Source organism: Hypanus sabinus, chromosome 9, assembly GCF_030144855.1.
Source record: "Hypanus sabinus isolate sHypSab1 chromosome 9, sHypSab1.hap1, whole genome shotgun sequence".
In the NCBI taxonomy this organism is placed as follows: Eukaryota; Metazoa; Chordata; class Chondrichthyes; order Myliobatiformes; family Dasyatidae; genus Hypanus; species Hypanus sabinus.
Genome location: NC_082714.1, coordinates 47659476 through 47684007, shown reverse-complemented (window position 1 = coordinate 47684007; position 24532 = coordinate 47659476). Strand labels below are relative to the sequence as shown.

Sequence of the window (24532 nt, the reverse complement as noted above, 5' to 3'; positions counted from 1 at the left end):
GTCTCTTAAATATCTTTTATAAACCCACTGATTCCCATGGCTATCTTCACTATACCTCTTCCCACCCTGTCTCCTGTAAATCTGACACTCCCTTTTCTCATTTCCTTTATCTCTGTGCATCTGTTCCCTGGATGAGGCTTTCTTTTCAAGGACATCAGAGATGTCCTCCTTCTTCAAAGAACGGGGTTTCCCTTCCTCCACCATTGACGCTGCCCTCACCTGCATCTCCTCCATTTTCCAGTGTGACAGAGCGGGCCTGTCACAAGTAATTTCTTCCTACATCCGCCATCCTCCCCCCCCCCCCCCCAGTAGCCATGTGACTCTCATTACCCTGTCTGGCAGTGTTGACATTAGGCTTACTGGGTGCATGTGCTGGTCTCACGTGCAGCATCCACCCTTTTGTTTGTACTTGCCCACTCCAGAACAGCAGCATTCTTTGACTCATCCTGCTTGCTGTTGCTTCCATTTTCAGGCAGAGGACCTGACTGAAGTGTAGGGTGTTTTAAAAAGGGTGCCTGTTTGTGAGGGCACATGTCATGTTGCAGCTATACAAATCATAGGTTAGGCCACATTTGGTGCATTGTGCACGGTTCTGGTTGTCTCACTACAGGAAGGTTTATAAAGAATACTGAAGGGATTCTTCAGGATGTTGCCTGGATAGAGAGGTTTATTTGTAAGGAGAGATTCTATAGGTTGTATTCTAACTGGAATATAGGAGACCAAGGTTTGTCTTTATAGAGAATTATAAATTATAAAGGTATATATAGGGTAATTAGCCAGAACTTTTCCCCCTTGAGTGATAGAGATTAAAGCAGAGAGCATAAGTTTAGTTTGGGAGAGGACAAATTTAAAGGAGTTATGATAGATGGGTGTTGGGGTGGAGATATGTCTCTACCAAAGGAGGTGTAAGGTGCTCCTTCCATCTGCTTAGCCCCCGTCGATCAAGATCCTATGAATCCAAGGGAGCAGGAGGTGGATGGTCGTACGAGCAGCTGGTGCATATCACATGTCCTGGTTCTGCGACCACTGACACCAGGCAGAAAATCCTTGAGGAGTATTGATAATGGCTGGGGCCACCCACCTTGTAAGGACACTGTGCAGAAGAATTCTGTGGAAAAATTTGTGAAGAACAACCATGGTCATGGATGCTCACATCAGTACAACACAGCACATAATGATGATGATGAGATAGAATTGTTTTTATACAGAGAGAAGTGGAATGAGCTGCCAGAAGAGGCAGAGGCAGATCCAATCACAACATTTGGAAGCCATTTGGAAGGGTCCTTTCATTGGAAAGTAGAGGGACATGATCCTATTGCAAGCAAATGGAATTGTCATAAGATAGGCATCACAGTCAAAATGGATGGGTTAGGCAATGACTTTATTTGACTCTAATTTTCATTTGGTTGCTAACTAGTTACTTCTCTGATTGTCATTCTCATTGAAATCTGTATGATTTATACTCATGGCTGATAATGATTCAACAGTTTCATACAAATACAAAACTTCACTCAAAAAATTCACCAGGATAATTTCTGCTAAGAATGCGGGTATGTCATTTGTCAGTTTCTGAGATGAGGATCAGAACATAAAATGAGCTGAATTCCACCCTACTCTTCCCACTATCTCCAATACATCTTCATCAACATAAGTCATCTCCTGATGCACTTGAAGGAAAAGGCCATAGAGTAATGGTCCTTGAACTTCATAAAACAATTCATTGTGCAGTTGGCTCTCTATTAAATGAATTAAATGATAAATGATTTTCTTGTGGTTTCGAGAAGCTGCACTCACAGTTGGAGATCAAGAAAGACTGGGTTTATGGACTTTTAAAACATTCTTCCTGACAGCTGTGTGAGAACTTCTAGGGGAATTCCAGGGAGACAATGAGAATGTTATAGCCACTGTTGGAGTACGGAAAGAAAACAATTAATATACAATTATGTATTTAAACATCTGACATTTATCGAAGCTTACAGTGTTTACAGCACTGTAATGTAACCGAGAGTATACTGTCAATACGTTTACAACCTCTAATGGAAACAAGTGGTTTTGTGCATTGAAAATGAACTTGCTCCTTAAGAAGTTGGAGAAACATAACATCATAAAACACTTCCCAGAGACTTATAGAATCAGTGAACAGCATCATGCATTGACTCTACTTCAAATAATCTGTCCTGAAAAGAATCAATGAGGAATGATGATATGAGGATATGGACAATACTCTCAGAAATTTCTACAGATGCACAATGGAAATCATTTTGACTGGTTGCATTGCCATCTGGTATGGCGGGGCTACTGCACTGGATCAGAAAATGCTGTAGAAAATTGTAAACTCAGCCAGCTCCATCATGGGCACTAGCATCCCCATCATCAAAGACATCATTAAAAGGTCACCGAGTTCTGGTCACCGAATTATAGGAAAGATATCAATAAATTAGAGAGAGTGCAGAGACGATTTACTAGGATGTTACCTGAGTTTCAGCACTTAAGTTACAGAGAAAGGTTGAACAAGTTAGGTCTCTATTCATTGGAGCATAGAAGGTTGAGGGGGGATTTGATCGAGGTATTTAAAATTTTGAGAGGGATAGATAGAGTTGACATGAATAGGCTGTTTCCATTGAGAGTAGGAGAGATTCAAACGAGAGGACATGATTTGAGAGTTAGGGGACAGAAGTTTAAGGGAAACACGAGGGGGTATTTCTTTACTCAGAGAGTGATAGCTGTGTGGAATGAGCTTCCTGTAGAAGTAGTAGAGGCCAGTTCAGTTGTGTCATTTAAGGTAAAATTGGATAGGTATATGGACAGGAAAGGAGTGGAGGGTTATGGGCTGAGTGCGGGCAGGTGAGACTAGTGAGATTAAGAGTTCGGCACGGACTAGGAGGGCCAAGATGGCCTGTTTCCGTGCTGTGATTGTTATATGGTTATATGGTGATGCTTCAAAAGGCATCATCCATCATTAAGTACAACCATCAGCCAGGATATGCCCTTTTCTCCTTGCTGCTATCAAATAGGAGGTACAGGAGCCTAAAGTGTCTTTGGTGACATACCAAGTCCCCTTAAACTTCTAATAAAATAAAGCCACTGTCATACCTTCTTTGTAATTGCATCAATGTTAGGCCCAGGATAGATCCTCAGAACTTCAAACTTGAAACTGCTCACATTTTCCACTGTTGATCCCTCGACGAGCTTTGATGGGTGTTCCCTTGACTTCCCCTTCCTGAAGTCCACAATCAATTTCTTGGTCTTACTGATGTACTTCTAAAGCATTGTAACTGTTGAAATGTAGGAAACATACTTCTAGTATATGCAGAGCAAGCTCCCACAAGCAGCATTGTGATAATAACCAATAAACCTGGGATAGTTGAAGGGTAAATATAAATCTAGACCCCCCAAGATACCGCTCAGTCCTTCAACAAAATAATGGCTTGTGATTATGAACATATCCCCAAGGAGCTGATAGGTCCTTAATTTGATATCTATTGAAATATCAAACTAACTAACATTACAACTTTATATTTCAATCTTAGATAATGCAAAGGATAATATCAACAAAATAGAGAGAGTACAGAGGAGATTTACTAGAATGTTACCTGGGTTTCAGCACCTAAGTTACAGGGAAAGGTTGAACAAATTAGATCAACTCACAGACCTCCGTTGATACCACTGCCCCCCCCCCCTTACCCCATCCCTGTCTATAATTTTAGTCTGGTTCTCTTTCTCTCTCTCTTCTTCCCCCATCACTACAATCTCTTCCCAGCCCTACCTTTCTATCTCTTTTAATTCACATAATTCTCCACCTTTCACCTAGCCCATTTCCCTCTAGCCTATCACTTTTCAGCTCTCTACTTCATCCCTCCCCCCACTTCTTATCCCCCCTTGTGGTGAACTATGTGCCTGTCTGGACACGCCCCTGCTGACTGCTCCTGTGGCTCCTCCCACAGGCCCCTGTATAAAGGCGATCTGAGGCCTGACGCTCGGCCTCAGTCTCCAGGACATAGTATGATGGACACTCACTCCTGGTTCCTTCTTCCAGTCAATAAAAGCCAATATCTCGCCTTACGAATCAGTATGAGTTATTGATGGTGCATCACCCCTTGACCATCCCATGTTACTTCACTCCTGATGAAGGGTTTCGGCCCAAAACGTCATCACTACCTCCTCCCATTGATGCTCTCTGGCCTGCTGAGTTCTGCCAGCATTTTGTGTTTTTTAGGTCTTTATTCTTTGGAGAGTAGAAGGTTGAGGGGGGACTTGATAGAGGTATTTAAAATTATGAGGGGGATAGATAGAGTTGACGTGGATAGGCTTTTTCCATTGAGAGTAGGGGAGATTCAAACAAGAGGACATGAGTTGAGAGTTAGGGGGCAAAAGTTTAAGGGTAACACAAGGGGGGATTTCTTTACTCAGAGAGTGGTGGCTGTGTGGAACGAGTTTCCAGTAGAAGTGGTAGAGACAGGTTCAGTATTGTCATTTAAAGTAAGATTGGATAGGTATATGGACAGGAAAGGAATGGAGAGTTATGGGCTGAGTGCGGGCCAGTGGGACTAGGTGAGAGTAAGCGTTCAGCATGGACTAGAAGGGCCGAGATGGCCCATTTCAGTGCTGTAGTTGTTATATGGTTATAATGCAAAATGCATTAAAAGACTCATTAGCTGAGGTAAGCCAGTTTTAGTCCAACACACGTTTAACTGTGCTGTGCCAGAGAAAGCCTTGCCACATCTCTCCTGAAGTGCAAAGGTTTGGCCACTAAGCTTTTGTTCAAGTATTACTCCTGAAGGAGACGTATGTTAAAATATAGGCATCAGCAATTTAATAAGGGCTTTTGCTTATGGCCATAATCACTCTCTAAAGAACATCTGAAGAAATCCTATCTGAAAGAGTTGGCAGTGGCGTGGAATATACAACAGATGACTAGGAAAAGAGCAGGTGAAATTCTTCCCCTAGGTATTCCTGAAATTTAGAATTCTACATAACGTCCTTTTCTAATCCCAAATCTTTGTGAGTTATTATAAAAATCTTTCCTCTGACTATGTCAACCTAGATGAAATATCTCCTACAATATATTAGTACCCTTCCTTTTGTTTCTGAATTGTGAATGAATTGTTGTATAATATCACTATTTCCTCGTTTTTATTCAGTTATACTTTTTTTTTGAATCCAAGTTTTCTTCAGTGTGTAGTTGAAAAAGTACAGAAAATCAATGGTTTAATTCAAACTGTCTTTGAAGTGCATTGAGGATATAATAGTAACCAGTATTTGCTCAAAGATCCTTGTTTAAACAGGCCCAGCATATTAGTGTTTTAGTTATTGTTGAAATAAAGAACTTGTCCTGTTACGCACACATTATTGTTTTCATCTTGTGCGCTCCCTGAAGCAAGGCAAATAGGGCCTTGGTCAAATTTTTCAGTGTGAGTCTAATATTGGATCCCAGTTGGAGCTGCTTCAGCATTCTGCCAAAGAAATGAACTTTCCAACTCGGCCTATTAACAAATAAATGTAGCCCAGACCCCATGCAAAGCTATAAGAAAACAATTTACATGCTGAAAGTTTGGAAGCTGCAGGAACAATGGCTGGAAGCAACAATAAGAAAACTACAGAAATGCCAAGAGGAATGCAGCTCCATTTGAGAGTGTGTCTGAATGTATTTGGTGGCACAAGTCCCAACTTGTAGGGATGAGTGTTGTGGTTTAGAAAGGTTAGCCCCATTCTCTATTAACAGTCACCGGTCGATTGAAGGATCAGATGACCTCCACTCACTGTGCAGCATTCTTCAATTAAAATAATCTTGCTGATTAAATCTATTAATTCTTTGTATTATTGGATTGCATTGTCTGTAGCTCTGAGATCCTTGGAGAAATAATAACATCATACAAAAAGCTACAACCTTCTTTACAAAATCCATTCCAAAATGCACAATTGTAATTTATTTATTATTTAACATTAAAGAAACATTATACAGATATCAATCAATGCTCTTGTATAAACAAACATGGTTCCAGTACTCCGAATTTACAAAAGGTGATCATTACAAGACTATAATTGATTTCCCTGGCTCTACAGATATTAATATCTATGGGTTATAAGTCTGAGTAGTTTTCTGATACTGAATTATGCTCTGACACCCATTACTCTCTATATTATAGAGAATGGTGATGACCTAGTAATTCACTGTTTATTTAGTGTGAAATGGTTCAAAAATAGTTTTCACTCTATTAGCTGTGACTTTTTCAAGGTTTATTGTAATTCCGGAAACTTAACTGAGCGTTGCCCATAGAAAATAATTTATGCTACCCAACTCCATCCAGAAACCATTCTGTCCCACTGCCCAACCATACACAACACAGTTCCAGTGACCCAAGGTTAATTTTGACCTTCTGTTCTGTCGATGTACAGATAGTGTTTTCTCCCTGTGACAGTGTCAATTTCCCCAGGGTCCTCCAGTTTCTTAAAAATGTGTGGATTAGTAGGACAAATGGCAGCCTAGTGGATGGTAGTTAAATGATAGAATCTAAGGGGTGGAGTGAGGGGGTGGAAATTGATCCAAATGTGGGAGATTAAAATGGTTAGGATTAGTGCAAAATGGACAGCAGATGGTCAGCATAGACTTGATGGGCCAAAAGGTCTGTGTCCATTCTGCACACCTCAAGAATTCTATGACCTTCGCCCAACATGTTCTGACTACTGTGTTATGTTACTTCTGTTTAAACATTCCGTGGGTTAACAATGAAGAATCATATTCTGGAAGAATTAAAGAACTTTTATTTACAGAAATAAACAAACACATCTTAACCCTGCCACATGCTGAAACACTCTGGTAAACCCCACACATGCTCAGTGCTCTCCAATCAAGTACTGGCACATCATTGCACGTGATGTCAGCACATTGTGCCCCTCCCAAACTTGTCCAGCATTGGGCCTAACAAACCTTCCCTCCACACATGCCAACAGTCTCTGAACATCCATCTTCCCAGCTCTTTCTATGAGAACTGAAATGATATCCGGAGGGACAATAGCAGTTCTTCACTCTTGGCATGAGAGAGACCATGACCCATTGTAACCCCACTCTGCCAGATGTTGAAAAGTCTAGCTAGCATAGCAAGTCCGGAACTGAGTGCTGGGTTATCAAAAGCCCAGCTTCTGGGCTGCTCTTGTAGTACTACAATTATGCAACTAGTTCATTTAAGTTTCTACTCAATGGATAATCCCAAGTTGGGAAGAGGACGCTCAGTGATCATCATATTTTTGAGCATGAAATGTAAGTAAAAAGTCTCTCATTTGTTGGAGGCACTTCATATTTCTGTGCCTTGGTGCTTTCCAGCTCTATGCTACTTCATACATACACATGTTTCTTCATTCTTTAAGCAGCGCTGATTTAACTTGGCTTACTCCTCCCTGAAATCACGAGGGAACCTGTCTCCTCATGGCCGGACTGCCAGAAGGGCCTCTCTCATCATCACTTCTGCTGTGTTCATTATTGAGGGACAGTGCAGAGCACACCAAGCTGCCTGCATGCAGGATGTTCAACTGAACTTGCACAATTTGTGAACTCCTCCCATATGGGAGTGGCTAACTGAGTGGCACAGGAATAAAACACTGTTAACTCCCACCGCAATCTCCACTCTTCTTCTTCTTACTCCTTCCTTTGGCATTTTTTTCCCCTTATGTTTCTTGTTCCGTACACAGATGGCATTTAACATTTGCTGGATTTTCATGGACAAATTACTCTCCAGCATCAAATCCACATACGATGACTGATGTCATACACACCTACTACTATGCAAACTGCTCAAGTATACAAGCAACAGAACTATTTCTTCGCTCTCAATTTGCAGAATAGTGTAAGTTCACTCTCCAGGCAAAATTGGAAACACATTGAAGCAGAACTGAAAAACAAAATGAAATTATGGAACCCATTTTAGTAGCCACTCTTTTCCAACAGGGAAGACCGGGTGAACTAGAGTAGCGCCTTTGACTGATGCCCATAGTTATGAGCATTAGAGTCCTGGAGTGATAGAATTATACAGCGTAGAAACAAGCTCTTCGGTCTAACTTATCTATGCTGACCAGGTTTGGAGCACCTCAGGCACCATAAGTCTATCTTAATAATACCTCTTTTCAGGTTTTATATTTACTTTCTTAAATTTATTGAATACTGCCTGCTCTAACATCATTTCAAACTGATGTCCTAAATGAATCTAATCATAAACCACAGGCAAATTAGTAATAAGCTCATTTTGATTCCTCTTATTCATTGTATTGCGATTGTATGATAGCTTGTCAGAAGCCATTTTAAATCAAGTTTGATGGCTTGTACGAGGCTTATGTTGAATGAGGTGCTCAGAACTTGGTCAGCATGAACCAAAATTCTTGTTGGTATGCTGTCACTCCAGGACTCTGAAGTTCATAACTATGGGAATTCTATCACTCTAATGCTCGTAACTATGGGAATCAGTCAAAGGTGCTAATCTAGTCCAACCAGATTTCCCCGTTGAAAGAGAGTGGCCGCTAAAATGGGTTTCATTTTTTTTTTCCAATTCTATTTCACTTTGCTTCCAAATTTGCTTAGAAGGTCAACTATTCTGGTGACGTTAACCTCTTCCTATGGAAAAATGGTGGACTTTGATTAAATGTCCACTCTATGTTCCATTTGGTTTTGCACTTTTTTGAAACTATTGTAGGCTTCTTGCTGGGTCAGTCTACATAAAATGACCCCCATTGCTTGTTTCACATTTTGCTGTTGATCCAGAAAGTGGCGTTGAGTTTTAAACTTGTGATTGGCTGTTTGACAGTCAGCCATTGAATGCTTTGGCTCATGGACAAGCCCCTGTGGTCCAGACGAGAAAGGCAGCTGAAATAATTCTCCTTCAATAAGCACACTTCTGCTGTCCACAGTCCAAACCATGCTCGGGCTGAAAATAGTCTGACCTAGAGAGTAGGAATTTAATAAAATCACAGTTGAAAAACATTAAATAATGATACACCCTATGTAGTTAGATTTTGTTCCCATGAAAGCAATGAGCAGCTAATATTGATAAAAGCAACAATGATTTAAGTATATGTATGCACAAAAAATGAGGAAATTATATAAATGAACCACAGGTTAACATGTTGTGTCTTGTTCTCATTTATTACATTTATTGAAATATTTTGTTGGAAATTGTGCAAATGATGTCAATTAATATGTACATTATACACAATTGAAAGCTGGTGACAGCGTTGTGTGCAGATACTTGTAATATCACTGAATACGGGCAATTCGTCGTCGGGACTGTAGAAGTAAATTTGGAATGGACTATTCACCATTTCATCTGACAGTTTCTAATCTGACTGATTTAACTTCCATGTCATGTAGCCATGGTGACAGAGAACAGGAGATTTGCGTGGCTGCTGCATTTTTCATTTAAACTGTGTGGTACTTAAGAAACTGCTGGTATTTTTTGTATACCGAGTTGTCAGCATATTCATGCACAGGAGCACTCATTGCAAAAATTCAGAAGTCCGAAATCCACATAAAGTCCATTTTCTCCACAAGTGTGATATAAATGTCAGCAGAAGTCCAACACAAAGTTCATTTTCTAATCATGTGTGATGTAAAATCAGTAATTTATACCCTTAATATTTCAACTTTCTTGGGATAAGTTGGTTTGGAGTGAATTGTATTTATATCTAATTTTCATTTGCAAGCCCAGAAAATACTAATAGTGGCAGGGGCTTGATTTTAACTCAATTGTATGTCTGGGGTATTTGAGGTGCAGGTAGTTCATTATGAAGCAGAAGCCATCTTATCTCCTGGGCCTCAACTTTTTAACTTCCAGACCATTAGTTCTGTATTTTAATTCCATGAAGCACAAATATTTTAAGAAGAGACAGAATATTTTATGTTAATATGCTAAGCAAATGCAACCAACAGCAGTTTTTAAATTCAGGCCAAGAAAACAATGCTGTCTCGAAGGGGAAACAGTGAACGATTGTCAGTGGAATTTGTAGCAAGCGTTTATTACAGAATGCTAGCCTGACCTAGGGTTGTCACACAGAGATACCTCCTGATGATTAGTTTTTAAACTGAAGGAATAAAGATGAACTCGAATTAACCTCCTACTCTGCAAGAATGTCACGCTTCTCACATCCCTACGATTTACATGCAAATCTGTCAACCCCAAAGCACTGCTAATAACAATTCTGAAGCAATGTAGAAACCCTGCTGTCATTTTCCCCCGATACAGTGATTGACACAGAAGGTAGTAGTCTCTCAATAATTGTGAATACATTGTCAGCATTCCTTAAATGTCAAAATATCTAGGAGTAGTTTAGATTTCCTTGTTAGCTGCAAGAAACTCATAGAAAATGCCATGGCCCCCTTCGGAAAGCAATAATGCCCAAAAAGATCTCCAGGCCTGATGCTCCATCTCACCTATCAGAACTTCAACTGGAAGCTCACAGGTACAACCCAAACTTGAGCTGCGTTTGTTGACGACTTGAAAGAATGAAGGTGCCTAGTTAGCGTGGATAAATATTCTGATGATCTCGGTTCTTGAGAAGACAGCAATGTTTGTAGGGTGCCACATAAGTTAAGACCATTACTGTCACTGCCCAGTCATTTTTGTGTACACAGGATCTTATCCTGAGAGAGAACTTTCTAAAAGCTAGAGATAGTAGAGGTCTCAGATAAAATATCTCAGACACATCCTTCCTCATCATCGATAGTATTCACACGAGGCGTTGCCTCAAAAAGGCAGCATCCATCACCAAAGATTCCCCACAATCCAAGCCATGCGGTCTTCCTGCAGCTACCACTGGGCTGGCGGTACAGAAGCCTGAAATCCCACACCAACAGGTTCAAGAAAAACTACTTCCCTTCAACCATTTGGTTATTGATCCAATTGGCATGAGTGTAATCATTACATTTTAGCAGTTGGGATCATTTTGCACTAAAGTTAACTCCTTTGTTCTTATTATGTTCTTTTTTTTAAAGATGTGGATAATTTATAAGTAATTTATGCTTTTCTTGTGAGTGTCATGTAACTGATGCTGGCTGTCTGAGAAGCTGCTGCAAGAACATTTATCATTGCACCTGTGCATATGACAATAAACTCAACTTCGAATTTTTCCCTTTACTTCCAAGCAATGAAAATTATCGAAAATTTATTAAACCAGAGCAACTGTTGTGAAAAGTGTGGGCAGGTGTTATAGCAGTGAGGAAGAATTGTTCAAATGTTTCTGAATTCTGTCTTGCATATCCCAGTATAACCCTGCTCCAGTCAGCTGCCACCCATGGAGGAGGAGGTCATCTTTGTAAGCAAAGCGATGTCATCAACAGTGTGATGCAATTATTACTCATGAGATTGGGGAAGCAGAAATTCAGTATTGTTCTATATATTCAATACAATGGTGATCATCAATCATCAAATGCCTGTTACGCCGCTGGTTTTTAGGGCAGCAATACAATGGTGAATGTATGTTGATCCAGTGTAAAATGATGACTTTCATTAAAGATAACACAGCTAAATTTTGCATCAGAATAGAACGCTTATCCCCATTACCTTAAACAACCAGGAACAAACTTCTCTTCTTTGAGATCCTTTCAGAGCAAAACCCACCCAGGCCAAAGTGGGAAATTTTAGGTTTGTAATTATATTTAATACCTTTTTCAACTTGCAATTTTACAAAGTCAAAATTGACTTAATTGTGTAACTACTTATTTAACTGTTGGCGGTTCTTAATCCAATTAATGGGAATTGACCACTTTTTTTTTATCTAACTCCTCTTTATGATGTGTAAATATCCTGTGAATACAAAACATTATAGCTGCTTCCAATGGTATTTCTGAATTTACTTTACACTCCTCTTTTAGTAGTGTCATGACCTTGGCAACACTGGAGAAAAGAACGTGGCATAAACTCACAACATGAATGAAACAGGGAAGCACACCAACCACTCTGTTGTGTCCAGGTTATGAAGGACGGCACTGTAATGCAAATAGCTGAAGCGGATGTCAGATGCCTTTGTCTCTGAATGTCTCCTTCTCCTGTGATTGGGGATCTCTGCCTTCCAACCTGACTTTGTATGTGTCAAGATACTCGACACAGGTATAAGTATGCACAGGTGGAATGAAAAGTCCACTTGCAGTAGCATCAAGTGACAGGTGTTGTAACTTGCTGTATGCAGAAATAATGTTAGTTTACCTCCTAGGTATTTTTAACCCTGTCTTCGTGGGACATGAACTCAAATCTTCCCAATCACATTTCTATTCTCAGTTTGGGAACTTCGTCTGATTTCACATCTGCCAGTGACCTTGGCACTTACAGCTGAAGTATTTACCTTCATGATAATTGTCAATCAGCACACAAATCTTTGTCGTACTATTCACTTATGAAACTGTGCATTCTGATCAGCTCTGTGGTAAGCCAAAAATCTTATATATCCTTACGGCAACCAAGCATCCTTGAAAATAAAACACTGAAGTTCTCCAACTGTAAGCCAGTTAAATGCTCGTGGTCATTTACAACTAAAGAGCGATCAGTATGGTTTTCAATAAATATTTTAGTGCTGTAATCAAATTTGCCCTTTGAATGGAATACTCAGCGGGGAATGATGGAAATGCATTTTGCATAAAAGAACTCACTCATCTCTGCAGCATTTAGAAACACTCTGCCTTCAGAGATCAGAGTGATATTCCACTTACTGGCTAAATATTAAATCAGCCAAATCACAATAAATTGAAGAGGCATAATGGACTGCATGTTAACTCTCAACTGGGCACAAGAGCTTGATTCTGAATGCACAAAGAAAATACTAAAACTGAGAGCAATTCTTAATATCAGTGGCTTTTAAAACCTAGCTGCTATATTAACATGTTATTTTCATGTTCTTGATCCGGTTTTGGATGTGATGATATACTATGCTTGAGTACAGAAGTGGAGGAAAAGTCTTCCATTGCGATAGGAACCTAACTTTAGACGGATTCTGGAGTTTGGGGCAGGACCCGGAAATGAGGCTGTGAAGAGCGGACGTCAAAGAAAGCCCCTCACTTTAGTGACACTTTGCTGAATGTCATCCTGGAAGATGCAGGAACACACAGCTCCACGACTTTGGTGCTGAAGGCAGGAAATGCCCTGTTGGTGACATGAGCAGGGCATGGGTGAGGATAAGCAGAAAGAGCATGGCGACTTGCTTGTAGGTTCAAAGCAACACACATACAAAATTCTGGAGGAGCTCAGCAGGTCAGGCAGCGTCTATGGAAGTGAATAGATAGTCGGCAATTCTGGCCCAGACCCTTCTTCAGGACTGAGAAGGAAGTGGGAAGACACCAGAATAAAATGGTGGGGGAGGGGAAGGAGACAAGCTGAAAGGTGATAGGTGAAGCCAGGTGGGTAGGAAGGGTCAAGGGCTGGAGAAGAAGGAATCTGATAGGAGAGGAAAGTGGACTATAGGAGAAAGGGAAGGAGGAGTAGACCCAGGGAGAAGCAATGGGCTGGTGAGAAGAGTTAAAAGGTCAGAGTAGAGAACAGAGGATGGGGGAAGGGTAAATTTGTTTACCGGAAGGAGAAATCAATATTTATGCCATCAAGAGAATACAAGGGGTTGCTCCTCCACCCTGAGGGCGGCTTCATCTTGGCACAAGAGGATGGCATGGACAGACACATTGGCAAGGGAATGGGAATGGGAATTAAAATGCTTAGCCACTGGGAAGTCCCACTTTTGGCGTGGATGTGCTGGACAAAGTGGTCCCCCAATTTATGACAAGACTCACCAATGTATTGGGAGCATCGGACACAGCAGATTTGCAGGTGAAGTGTTGCCTCACCTGGAAGGACTGCCAGGTGCCCTGAATGAAGGTGAGGGAGGAGGTGTACGGGCAGGCGGAGCACCTGGGCTGCTAGCAGGGATAAGTGTCAGGAGGGACGAACGGACAAGGGAATCACTGAGGGAGTAATCCCTGTGGAAAGCAGAGTGTGCTGGAGATAAAGATACGTTTTGTGGTAGGATCCCTTTGGAGATAGCAAAAGTTGTGGAGGATAATCTGTTGGATGCGGAGGCTGATGGAGTGGTAGGCAAGGACAAGATCAGCTCTATCACTGTTAATGTGGCGGTTAAGAAGGGGAGAGCGTGGATGCACGGGAAATGAAGGAGATTCGGGTGAGGCAGGAAAATCCTGCTCTTTAAAGAATGATGTGCAGGAATGGAAAGCTGTGTCCTGACAGCAGAGGCCGAGGCAAACAAACTGAGAAAAGGGGAATAGATTCAAGTTTAACAGAGGTTTGCAGGGTTACTCTTTACAAAAAGAGTGATAGCTGCCTGGAAAATGTTGCCAGGGTTGTGGTGAAAGCAAATTTGATAGTGGCATTTAATAAACTTTTAATTTATGAATTAATGGATTAATTAATGAATATACATGGAGTGGAGGGATGTGGATCAGCTGCACGCAGATAGATTGCTAAATTTGGCATTGTGGTGGGCACAGACGTTGCAGGCTGAAGTTCCTCTGTTGTGCTCTGTTCTTTGTTCTATTCACCGCAAGGGTTTTATTTATTTATTACTTAGAGGTACATCACAGAACAGGCCCTTCCATTCCTTCTATACTCACTGGCCAGCAACGCCCAATTTAAGCCTAGGCTAGTGACGGGACAGTTTACAATGATCAATTAACCTACTAACCAAAGCACCTTGGACTGTGGGAGGAAACCAGAGTTCCCAGAGCACATGCATTCCAAGGGGATGATGCACGGATAATGTCAGAATTACACTCTGAACTCCAACGTCCCAAGCTGTAATAGTGTCCCACTAAGTTCAGAAAAGTTCAGTAGAGTGGGGCTCCCACCAATGCCCCACAGTGCGGCCCCTCCGCACAGCCCTCAGTATTGGGAGCAAAGTGCAAGGACATGGTTTAAGAGGCCTGAGTGAAGGGTTGTACTTTGGAACGTGGGTGAAAGTCAGTCCATTCTCGCACTGGAGATAGAAGAAACTGCAAATGCTGAAACATAGAGCAAACAGGAGAATGCTAGAGGAATTCAACAAGTCAGGCAGCGTCTGAGGATGAAAATACATAGATGATGATTCAGGAAGAGACTCTTTATTTGGATGTAAAGTTGAGGAGCAGCATTTCATATTCCACCTGGGTAGTGAACAACCTGGCAGTATGAACATTGAATTCTCTAGCTTCAGATAAACTGCTCTCCCTCTATCCATTCTTCCCCTCTCCTGATCTACTCAGCTCTTCCTACATTCTCCCCATACACTGCTTTTATCCCCTTCTCCACCTTCTCCACCTGCCCATCACCCATACATTTCTTCGACCAGCTGCCACTGTTCCCATCTGCCCTCCTCATTCCCTACCTTCCTCTTCTATCGGACTCCATTATCTTCAGCTCTTTGTCACCTCCAGTCATCACATCCCATCCTCCGTCACTATTTTCACTCTCCCTTCCTGTATCACCTCGATTCACCTATCGCTTCCTAGCTCCTGCTCCACCTTTTCATACTGGCCACCCTCCCTCTATTTCCAGATGAAGGGTCGCAATCTGAAGTGGTGAATTAGCATTTCCCTCCATAGACGCTGCCTGAGCTCCTCTGACATCTTGGTTTTTTTTTATCTTTTCTCACATACTCAGAATAGAGGGGCAACCATTGAGAACAGAGATGAGGAGGAATTTATTTAGCTAGAGTGGTGAATCTGTGGAATTCATTGTCATGGATGGCTGTGGAGGCCTGTCATTGAGTATACTTAAAGCAGAATTTGACAGGTTCTCAATTAGTCAGAGTATCAAAGATTACCAGGAGCTAGCAGGAGAATGGTGTTAAGAGAGGTATTAATTCAGCCATGATGATGTTGCAGACTTGATGGGCCAAATGGCTTAATTCTGTTCCTATGTCTTAAGGTCTTAGATGGTCTTATTTTCAAGCAAGGAAGGCAAGCAACTAGAAGAGGTAATGGCATTAAAGCAGTAAATAAGAAGAAAGAGGAGATGCAAAGCTGCCTCAAGCGTATAAGCACACATTTGCCAAAGGCACCAAATCAGCTCCCATTTCTATTAACATTTTGTTTCTCAACGTTAAATCACCAAATCTAGCTCCTGTGGGATCCAATAGGTGGTATGTCCCCGTGCATCTGGTATGGGCAATAACGGGAGGATATAGATTTAAGTTAATTAATGGGAGTTCAGCAGCATCTATGGAAATGAATAAACAGTCAACGTTTCGGACCAAGACCTTCCTTCAGAACTGAAAAGAAGGAAGGAAGATGCTGGAATAAAAAGACAGGGGAGGATAAAGAGGATAGCAAGAAGGTGATAGGTGAAGTCAGATGGGTTGGAAAGATAAATGGCTGCAGAAGAAGGAATCCGATAGGAGAGGAGAGTGGACCATGGGAGAAAGGTAAGGAGGTGACAGGCAGGTGAGAAGAGCTGGGAGGCAGAGTGGGGAATAGAAGGAGAGGGGAGGGGGAGGGAAACATTTTTACCAGAAGGGAAAATCGATATTCATGCCATCAGGTTGGAGGTTACCCGGATGGAATATAAGGCGTTGCTCCTCCACCCTGAGAGTCTCAACATGGCCCAAGAGGAGGCCGTGGACCAACATGCCAGAATGGGAAAGGGAATTGTAATTAAAATGTTGGGCCACCGGAAAGTTCTGCTTTTGGTGAATGGAGCAGAGGTGCTCGACGAAGTGGTCCCACGATTTACAACAGGTCTCACCAGTGTAGAGGAAAGCACTTGAGAGCAGCAGGCACAATTGACAACCCCAGCAGATTCACAGGTGAAGTGTTGCCTCAGCTGAAAGGTCCTTTTGGGGCCCTGAATGGAGGTGAGGCAAGAGGTGAGTGCAGCAAGGCCAGTGTCTGGTAACACTAACTCTATTTGATCTGATACAGCCTGAAAATTTCTGAATATTTCCATCATTTTCTGTTTTATTTTATATTACATGATCCCCTTTGTACCAAAATGGAGGGAAAAAAAAGGGAATGGCTCCTCTGTCGCCAAGACATTGAGGTTCTGATTTCGAAACAATTTAACAACTTAAATACTAGGACCAAAGATGAAGAGTTTAAACATCACTTCCAAACACAGACAGCTAAAACATATTTTTATTCAGTAGCTATATCTTCTGAGGCCATTGGGAAAGGCCTGGTGGTGTTGAATGCACAGCATTTGTAAAGAACCTTTAATCATTTGAACTCCATGGGATCGCACTTTTTTTATTTATGTCCCATTGCTTAGATTTTTAAATTTGGCATTCTCATTACACCAGGTTTTCAGATGCACAAAAAAGCTGAGTCTCAAGATACCTGGAGCTTCAGGCTATATACAGAACTGTCTCTTAAAACAGATCTGGAACATAAATATTCCATCAAAGGCTAATATTTAAAACACAGCAATCATTGTGAAAGATGTTAGGAGCAGAGAGATAGCTGTCCATAAAGTGAGATAGAGCATGAACTCACTTAAGTAAGCACGGCCGTGTTTATTCTTAAGATCAAAATGTATTTCAGTGATTGTAATTTTAAACTGAAGTATGGAACTCTTGCTCCAAGTAAATTAGGGTTGGGCTTTAAACAAGTCAGCTACTCAAAATCTGAAGATTAGACTGTGATGTCTATTACATGAATCAGTTGTCTGAATCAAGGCATATTGATTGTATTGTACCGGCTGACTTGAAATAGCGTGTCCAGCAGATAATTTTGCAATTGGAGTGCCATTGGATGCCAATGCTCTTATCTTGTGCTATCTTGCTGCAAATGGTCCTGCCGTGTTGTATTAGGTTGCCATTACCTTTGTTTCATGCTAATTGGCTGTCAAAGATCCTCACCCTGTGCTATTTGGTTGTTATTACCTCCACCATACACAAAATGAGTACATTGCCCCGGTTTCACATTAGTAAACTGCCATAAGCCCCATTTTGTTGTTACTGGTTGCAAATCCAGTTGTAATTGAATTGAAAAGAGAACTCTAAAGAGGTTTATATATTTATATCAGTCTTAGTGAACCTGCAGCCTAATAAAAAGTTGACCTTTAGAATAAACATTCTAAATAAAGAACATTTTTTAATACACAGGAAGGTAAGGTAAACATATGTTCGGCACAGCTTTGTGGGCCAAAGGGCCTGTATTGTGCTGTAGGTTTTCTATGTTCTATGAATCTACACAAATGTAGTAATTGTGAAGAGTTTTAGATCAAGCCCTCTAGTCAATTTTCTCCTACTATTTCACAGAATATTGTACCCTGCAACAAATCCTCAGCCATTTTTCATAAGCCCTGATGGTTGGTTACAACAAAATGGAGTTTCCTGACAAGAACTTTATTGTACACAGTTAAATTTTCCAGTGTTAATTATGTAAGTTCTGCTTCATTACAAGATGTGAGTATATTGTTTACTATGATTGAATATAAGTGAGTTATCCCTCTGTTGATACTATTTCTAAGGTCATTCAGCTCTGCAATTATTGCACTCTCTCCTTTAATTGCATGTTCAACTTCACACTATTAAAAAAATCTTCCTGTAAAATGAGGCAAAAATTGTGGGTTCTTTCTGTGAATGAGCTGAATTAGCACATCAAAACGAACTACAGTCTCTTTTTCTAGGGATAAGTCTCCCATTGTTAACACAAGATCTGGGTGCCATTAATCATCAAAACACTGGATGAATTGCTGATTCTGAAGTATTATTTTGCCCCGGTTCCATTGACCCTACTGATCACCATGTCTGAACTGTGAGCTGAGGATTCATTTCACACAGCAAAAACAAAACAGCAATCAGACTGAATCAACCATGAGCAAAGGGAGACTCCAGATACAATGCATTTATAGTAGAGACTTTGTGTGATATAAACAAAAACTTGATTATGAAGAAGGGGCTGTTAAAGAATTACCTATTGAACTTTAAATACTTCTTCAAGAAGGATGACAAGAATAAATTTTTTACAAAGGAACAATTTAGCAATAAGGTTTTGTTCAAATTGGGAAGTATGCATTGGGATGACACTAATATGCAAAAACAATGAGAATTTGCATGTTAGGCGTTAGACTTCTTCACCCCAGATGGGAGGACTGGAAGGCACTGAGGGGCCACAGGAACTGCATGTTTGGGAGGAAGTGTATTATGAGACTTAAGGACTTTTTGCAATACACGCAAAATGCTGGAGGAACTCAGCAGGTCAGGCAACAGAAGAATAAACAGCTGACATTTGAGGACAAGATGCTCCGTTCTATCTGTCAGAAACAGTGGGATTTCCTGGTGGCCAGCCGTTTCATTTCGACTTCCCATTCCCATTCTATTGTGTTGGTCCATGGCCTCCTCCACTGTCATGATGAGGCCACTCTCAGGTTTGAGTAGCAATACTTCATTTTCATTTTCCAACCTGACGGCATAAACAATAATTTCCATGATTCCAGTAATTCCTCATCCCTCCCCCTTCTCTCTTTTGCCATTCCCCACTCTGGTTCCCTTCTTACCCATTGCCTTCTCACCTATCCATCACCTTCTTTCAGTGCCCTTCTTCCTTCCCTTTCTCCATAGTCTTCTCTTCTATCAGTTTCCTTCTTCTTCAGCCTTTTACCTTTTCCATCTATCACCCAGCTTCTTACTTCATTCCCCTCCCCCACCCACCTTCCCCCTCCCCTGGTTTCACCTATCATCTGACAGCTTGTACTCCCTCCCTTCCTCCTACTTTCTTATTCAGGCTTCTTTCTCCTTCCTTTCCATTCCTGATGAAGAGTCTCAGCTCAAAACTATACCTGTTTTTTACCTCTCCTTAAATGCTACCTTGCCTCTTTGAGTTTGTGAGTGTTGCTCTGGATTTCCAGTATCTGCAGAATTCCTTGTTCTTATAAAATGAAGGGAACTTGAAGTCAAGGATATCTGCCTTGTGGGAAAGGAGATATCTATTTCTAGTTGTCTATTTACTAATCAGGATCACTTCTTCCTTATCAGATTTCATTCAGTTAAACCCCGCTCCATGGTTTGTAAAAGTGCAGTGGAGAATTGTAATAAATGGAATAGTACCCTAGTTAGGATATTTAATAAGGTGCTCAGTCAGGATATATTAATTATCACAGCTTCAGTTGTTAATTGTTAATAAAATTACAGTTTACTTTTCAGAGTGTCTCTTCTGATGAGAGCAAATATTTGAAAACATTTCCACAGATGTCCAACTCCCCCCAGTATTTCTTAATTAATTAATGGGATAAGGTGGAGCCAATAAATGTTGATTCTCTGGGTACAGCTCAGGTGGAAATCATTAAATATTACTGCTTAGGACTGCTACAGATGAAACCCACAGTCACAGTCATGGGTACTTCAGTAAGCAACATCACTTTAAATGTTTAAAAAATCTATCAATACTCAAATTTGACAGTTCCCGGACTGCAGACTTAGGTTGCAAATACAATTCCCCCATAAGAAAACAGAAGCAGGGAAGGTGTGCCGGTCGACAGGTACAATTGAGATACAAAGTTCTTAGACTCCCAAATCCCAACCATCCTGCTGTTGAATCTACAATCTCTGGAAAATAATATTGAGGACATCAGAGTAAGATTTCAGCACTAGAGGGAAATCAGGGACTGCTGTGTACTTTGATTCATGGAAACATGGCTCACCCCCGTCATCTCACACACGGCATTGCAGACTGATGGCTTCACTTTTTGCAGAGAGACAGGACAGCTCAGTCTTTCAAAGGTGGAATTTGTACTATAATTAACTCATTGTGGTGCAGAGATGTGGCAGTCTGGCTCAAACCTACTCATCCCACTTAAAATATCTAGCAGTCAAATGTTGTTCATTTTATTTGCTGGTGGGGTTTTCCACCACCATCCTGATAGTGGTACGCATTCCAACCTCAGGTCAATGTCAGCCAGGTACTGGAAGAATAAAGCACCATAATCAGCAATTAGACAACAGCGTACCCTGATGCCTTCCCTATCATTGCAGGGGATTTCAACCAGGACAGCTTGACTAACTACCACCAACATATCATTTGTGAAACCAGAGAAGCCAACGCCCTTCACAACCATCAAGAACACTTACCACACCATCCCACACCCACACTTTGGAAAGTCAGGCTGTATTTCTGGCTGTACTTCTACTCCTGGCAAACAGGCAGGGACTGAGGACCATTGTACAGTGGTGAAGACTGTGAAGGTATGGTTAAGGGAGGCAGAAGAGTGCCTACAGGACTGTTTTGAGTTGGTGGACTGGACCATATTCAGGGATTGATCTTCGAATCTGAAAGAAAACATCACAGCTGTCACTGACTTTTATCAAGAAGTTTATGGATGAGTGTGTGCCTTCGAAAACATACCAGACATATCTAAACCAAAAGCCTTGGATGAACCAGGTGATTTGTAGTCTGCTGAGGACATATGAGGAGTGTTTGGCAGATTTGGGCCTGGGCTCGCTGGAATTTCAAAGAATGCAGGAGGGATCTCAATGTGACCTACTGACTGTTGAAAGGACTAGACAGGGTGGATGTGGAGAGGATGTTCTCTCTGGTGGGGTATCCAGAGCTAGAGGGCACAGCTTCAAAATCAAGGGGCAACTTTTCAGAACAGAGGTAAGGAAGAATTTTTTTAGCCAGAGAATAGTGATTCTGTGGAATGCTCTGACACAGACTGCAGTGAAGGCCAAGCCTGTGGGTATATTTAAAGCAGAAGTTGGTAGTTTCCTGATCAGCCAGGGCATCAGAGGATATAGTGAGAAAGCAGGTATATGGGGTTGAGTGGAATCCAGGTTCAGCCATGATGGAATGGCAGAGCAGACTCAATGGGCCAAATAGCCTAATTCTGCTTCTGTGTCTCATGGTCTTATGAACAAGTTCTGTGGCATTCAAGAGGTGATCCAGAATTATACAAGAGTCCCGGTATGACCTATGGAGGGCTGTTTTAAACGTGAAGAAATCCAGATTCTCCTCTGATTCTGTCCACTCTGTGAGATTTTCACAGCCTCAAAACATCCCCATGGACTTCATACCCAGATAAGTGCTTTTGAAGTGCATCTCAAACCAGAGTGTAGGAAACATACAAACCACCTTGCGTGATCTCAGGAAGAGATAATGACAAGAAAATTTGATCTTTGATATGAGGTGAGGGATTTCTATTGGCCAGTGCACTTGAAAGTCCCTCTAATTCACAGTCATATCCTGTGTGCCCAGAAATTGAACCAAACTTGCTGGATTGTGCTAATAGTGTGATGCATGCTACCTGGTTTATTACCACACCAGACTCGAGGTGAGCACTCAGAGGATGCCATTCTCACAAAACAATCCTTCAGGCATTCTGATCGAGGAAATCATCTGAATCCAGGTCCAAGGCTGGACTTGGGACACAGGGTTAAAGGGGATTTGGTGTGGAGAGGGGTGCACAATAAGAGGAACCCATAGAAGAGTGGATGCACGTCCAGGGAAGTTGCACTTGACCTCTAGGGTATAGGTCATTAGGTGAGGGTATAATCTACTGCTGGGGGTCGAGTGAGAAAGGATCAGGTGATTGGGCTTTGGGAAGATTGAGAGGGAGATCTGGCAGCCACTCAACAGGAGGGGTCTAGGCCACAGAACAGCGAGGGTTTCAGGCATGATATTTAGGGAAGGAGAGAGCAAGATGGCAGTGGGAGGTTGTATGGCAGATGGTGAGGGAGATGGGGCACATTGCAGATGACTAGATGGGTTGATATGGGAGCGAGAAACTGAGCTGCAGATGGATTAGATCATGCACATGTAGAAGTAGTGTTCATGTCCTGTTAAAACAGCAGCAGGAGTGCATTTGTTTGGTGCCATTAACCAAAGGCAACCTAAAGTGTCCCATAGAATTGTGGGAAAACATGGAAGCAAGTGGGAAGCATGGGAATGGTCATATTTTATTTCTAGGATTGTATCTCCAATGGACCTCGGTGAATGTGATGCCAGCCACATGAAGTAAACCAGAAATAGCTTCTTGAAGGGCCAGTGCAAAGAGCTTGGAAACAATATGGAAACCTTTGAGAAAGAGTAAACTAGTTACAGCATGTACACTGAAAGGCTTCAAACCATTGGTGCCTAACTCATGGTTGGTGCAGAATGAACCAGCCAAGAGTTACAACTCCCATATATTCATTGTACCTCAGACTGGGATTCGTCCCTATTCCCCATGTCGCTGCATGTCCTCTAATGTATGCATGACACATGAAATCTATGGAGCTCTGTGTGTTTGAGCGGACAGTTCAGGATCACCAATGAGAGCTCATGCACAAGCCACACTACAACACCCATAATCTCCACAATGTCCATCTCTGCAGACGAGGGAAATAATGAGCAGGAAGATTATTGCTGGGAAAACTATAGTGAAGTAGAGGAAAATGTTAAATGAAGATCAAAGAGAAGAGTGAGGTTAGGGGAATAGATCAAGGACAGATAAAATATTCGAGTTGCTGGGCAGACTGGAAACTAGGGGGTGATGGTAGCAGTGGACAGAAGATCCTACAGGAGATAAAGGTCTTGGATGGAAGAAATTTATACTAAGGCTCTGTGACATCAGGACACATGTGGAAACAGGCACGTACAGAACACTGATGTTAAGTAAGACAGAGTCAAGGTGAGATTGGAACAATCAGTGTAAATCCAAATGGCTACATCTTAACCACAAAAGATTCTGCAGATACTGGAAATCCAGAGTAACTCACACAAAATACTGGAGGAACAGCAGGTCAGGCAGTGTCTATGGAGGACAATAAATGGTTGACATTTCAGGCCAAGACCCTTCATCAGGACTATTCCTTAATATTTGTTGCATCTATCAGGGTAACCCCAGGATCACAACACCAACGAACACTTCCATTGCTTTACTCACAAAAAATATTATAAAACCATAAAATATAGGAGCAGAATTAGGCTATTTGGTCCATTGAGTCTGCTCTGCCATTTCATCATGAGGCTGACCCAATTTTCCTCTCAGCCCCACTCTCCTGCCTTCTCCCATATCCCTTCATGCCCAGGCCAATCAGGAATCTATCAAACTCTGCCTTAAATATACATAAAACTTGGCCTCCATAGCTGGCTGTAGCAAAGAATTCCACAGAGTCACCACTCTCTGACTAAAGAAATTCCTCCTCACTTTCATTCTAAAAGGACACCCCTCTATTCTAAAGCTATGTCCTCTGGTCTTAGATTCTCCCACCATAGGAAACATCTTCTCCACATCTACTCTATCAAGGCCTTTCACCATTTGATAGGTTTCAATGAGGTCACCCCTCATTCTTCTGAATTATGGTGAATACAGGCTCAGGGTGATCAAAACCTCTTCATATGATGACCCATTCAATCCTGGAATCATTTTCATGAATCTCCTTTGAACTCACTCCAGTTTCAGTACATCTTTTCTAAGGGGCCCAAACCTGCTCACGATACTCCAAATGAGGTCTCACCAGTGCTTTATAAAGTTTCAACATTACGTCCTTGCTTTCATATTCTATTCTTCTTGAAATGAATGCTAACATCGCATTTGCTTTCCTTACCACAGACTCAACCTGCAAACTAATCTTTAGAGAATCCTGCACAAGGACTCCCAAGTCC

General features: G+C 41.6%; 1 long non-coding RNA gene across 4 annotated transcripts in view; it reads right to left on the bottom strand.

Annotated features, from left to right (window-relative positions):
• LOC132399360 (uncharacterized) overlaps positions 1–24532 on the bottom strand; it is an 80686-nt gene that overhangs the window by 20889 nt on the left and 35265 nt on the right. For all 4 annotated transcript variants that reach the window (XR_009513973.1, XR_009513972.1, XR_009513975.1 and 1 more), the window contains exon 2: positions 3094–3275. This is a non-coding gene — a long non-coding RNA (uncharacterized LOC132399360). The remainder of the gene's footprint in view (positions 1–3093; positions 3276–24532) is intronic.